General features: G+C 43.9%; 1 protein-coding gene across 1 annotated transcript in view; it reads right to left on the bottom strand.

The window, feature by feature from the left end:
- DYRK1A (dual-specificity tyrosine-(Y)-phosphorylation regulated kinase 1A) overlaps window positions 1-443 on the bottom strand; it is a 128854-nt gene extending 128411 nt beyond the window's left edge. The window contains exon 1 of the mRNA XM_005861287.2: window positions 24-443. The gene's annotated coding sequence lies outside the window, so the exon portion shown is untranslated. The remainder of the gene's footprint in view (window positions 1-23) is intronic.
- Between the last annotated feature and the right edge of the window lie 2966 nt (window positions 444-3409).

Below are 3409 nucleotides of genomic sequence, written 5' to 3'. Positions count from 1 at the left end.
CTGCCCCGGAGCCGTTCGCGCACCTGTGTCGCCCGGCGCCCCGTCTTTCCTGTTCATGCACCGTCTGCTCCCAGATCCTGAGATCAACCACCATGCTTTCGTTTACTTGTGTGATGTCGGCCCGTCTTCCTACATGAACGTGGCCAGGTGTGCTGCCCAGGTAGCGAGACCTGGCTGAGCCAGGAGCCATGCTGCGCTGGCTACTTTGTAATCCGCGGACAGCCGCCGGCTAAAAACTGTATTTTGTACCAAACCTAATAAAATGGCAGTTAAATGTTACGCTTAAAAGGATAACACGGATATGATGTTACAGCAAGTCACTAATTTATTGATTTCTAAGTTTGATTTTTTTCCATCCTGTAATAGTGCTGATACCAATTTTTAAGCCAAGCCTGTTCACAAATACAGTAGCAAACAGATACAATTTTAGAGCCATAAAGAAAACCCTGCAGTAAATACTGGTCTCCGTCCTATGTGACTCCAGGAAAGATAATTGCTCTACACGGTTTCCAACAAATGTTTACCTCCTTCAGCAATTAAAACATTGATACACTGACTAAGGTCACCATTCGAATTAACAGGCCCTGAAAGAAATCAGACTACACCTAAAATAAATTACGCAAAAGTAGTCAAGCACATAGCTTACTCTAAAGACCGATTCTTTGTGGTATCCAAAGTTGCTGCAACTGTCAAAAGTTCTTCTGGAGCCCAGCTGGCGGGGCTCGGTGGTTGAGGGTGGACCTAAGAACCAGGAGCTCATGGTTTGATTCCCAGTCAGGGCACATGCCCTGGTTACATGCACCAGCGTGGGGCGTGCAGGAGGCAGCCGATCAGTGATTCTCTCTCATCACTCATGTTCCTCTCTCTCTGTCCCTCTCCCTTCCTCTCTGAAATCAATCAAAATATCTTTTTAAAAAAAACGTTCTTTCGGATTGCCCTACTAATGTGATTAAAGTCCACATTCAACTAGATTGTTTGGAAGGGAGTGGTCAAGAGTGTCCTATTGCGGTGAGAGATCCATACCTTAATTCCTCCCAAACTCACACTTCCACCTATAGAGCCCCTTCCTCCTGCTTCTCCTCGCTCTGCTCCCCACCCGCACCCCATTCACCAATTTTACTTCGATGGGAACACTTGAGCATTGGCAGCCTTTAACACTAAGTTAAATTTGACTCAAATTTTTATTGCTGATAGTGAAGGAAACCTGCATAATTAATCTCCTAGGTAACCTGGAACGGATATAACAGTGTCTCAAGAAATGTGCCCTTGCCCTGGCAAGTGTTGCTCAGTGGTTAGGGTGTTGGCCTGCACACTGAAGGGTCTCCCATTTGATGTCAGGGCGTGTGTGGGAGGCAACCAATGGATGTGTCTCTCTCACATCCATGTCTCTCTCCCTTCCACTCTCTAAAAAAAAAACAAATCAATGGAAAAAATATTGTCATTAACAACAAATATTCCCTTGTCTTCAATCAAATCAATCTAGAATATGATGAGGCAAAATCTTGAGCTTATAATCATGCAGTATAAGAAGACACTGCTGGTCTCCATATCTAGAAGGTTGCACCCATCCCTCTTGGCCACACTCCACCAATCCCCCCATCCCCTCTTCCCCGGTGTGACAGCCTTACAACCTGTCATCCAGGTTGGGGAATGCTGTAAGGGAGTTTTATATAGGCTTTACCTAAAAAATAACTATGCCGGCTCCAAACAAGTGAGCACATGTAAGCAGGAAGGACTCTGGTATACAGAGGCCACTTCAGTCTTCACCAGGTTCAGCGGTTCAGTTCTTGCTTTCATTTAAGATTCTCCTCACACAGGCATGGACCCCCAACTCACCCATAAGAACAGCCTCCACTTGTCCAGTACATTCTAGCATATCTCTAATCCTCACAGCAACATTATATCCCCATGATACACACGAGAAAACAAGTCCTGAGTAAGTAAACTTTCCCTAGATCACACCACCAGTAAGTGGTAAAGCTGAGATTCAAACACAGGCATAATTGCAAAGCCTATTTCCAACCCCCCAAAACGACTCAAGATTAGGAGATCAGGTCATGACAGAGGTCATTAAAGATGTCCTTAGAGTGAGCCCTAATCTAATATGACTGGTGTCCTTATAACAAGGGGAAATTTAGACCGAGACAGACACACACACAGAGAAGACGAAGTGAAGACAGGGAGAATGCCACCTATAAGCCGAGGAACGCCTGAGGCTGGCAGAAGCTGAGAGAGAAGACGGAACACATTCACCCTCACAGTCATCAGAGGGAACCAACATCCCCAACCCCTGGATCTTTGACCGCTAGACTCCAGAGCCGGGAGACAATACATTTCTGTGGTTGAAGCCACCTGCTGTGTGGTACTTGGTTATGGCAGCCCTAGCAAAGTGACACCCAGATCTAAGCCAAGATTGGGGGTGTCGGGGGAGTCTTGCTTGGCTCCACATGTTGAAGACAGTCTTGGTGGGGTACTGTACTACCCAACAGCTCAGGAGTTGAACCCCCCTGGGAGGTATAACCCAAACATTCCAAGGACAGACTAACCAGTATTCCGATGACTGCCCCTCACACCAGGTGACAAGGTGGACAATTTACAAGTCACCCCTGGACAGAAGCGTGGCCAGGACACCCCTGCTCTCCTTGCAGACTCTGAGTGAAGATCTTTATTGCCCCCCCGTACAAGCTTTATTTTTGGTTCTGATTTTAAAAGGAATTCGTGTATATCAAGCAGATTAACAGAAATAAAATAAATTAAAATGAGAGAGGGGCCTTATTTACACCGACAGTGATAGCATGCTATGAATCAAGAAGTTAATACTCAATTCTCTACATCTGAGGTCCAAAAACCACCACAAAAAAGAAAGTAATTTATGGTCATTAGAAACAGGTTTATAATGTGGAAAAACGAAGAGGTGAAGGTTATTCAGAGATACCCCCCAGAGATAAACCTTAATAATATCTTTATATTGGCATATATCTTCCCAGACTTTCTTAGGGAGACATAAACCCACACAGACACATCAGCACATGTTTTATGCCTTCTTTTTTTTTTTTTTTACTTACAATTATGTTATGAACATGGTTTTGTGTTAATCAACTGAAATTTAGATAATTATTTTAACAGCCATCAGTGGAATGGGCCACAATTCATTTAACTGCTCCTCTATTTTTAAAGGAAGTTTTCCTCTTTTGTTACTATAAATAAAGCTGCATAAACACTGCATATGTACTTTTACACACCTGTCCAGTTATTTCCTTAGGATAAGAGCATAAATCCCTACAGAGCTTTGATTCACATTGCCAAAATATCCCTCAGAGATGATTCCACCAATTTGCACTCCTAAAAGTAGTATGTGAGAATGACTTTTTTCCACACTCTTGTTTTAGTTTGCATTTCTTCTCCCTCT

Source organism: Myotis brandtii, unplaced genomic scaffold (genome assembly GCF_000412655.1).
Source record: "Myotis brandtii unplaced genomic scaffold, ASM41265v1 scaffold147, whole genome shotgun sequence".
NCBI lineage: Eukaryota > Metazoa > Chordata > Mammalia > Chiroptera > Vespertilionidae > Myotis > Myotis brandtii.
The sequence above is the reverse complement of the archived record's forward strand: the minus strand, read 5'-3'. Positions and strand labels throughout refer to the sequence as shown.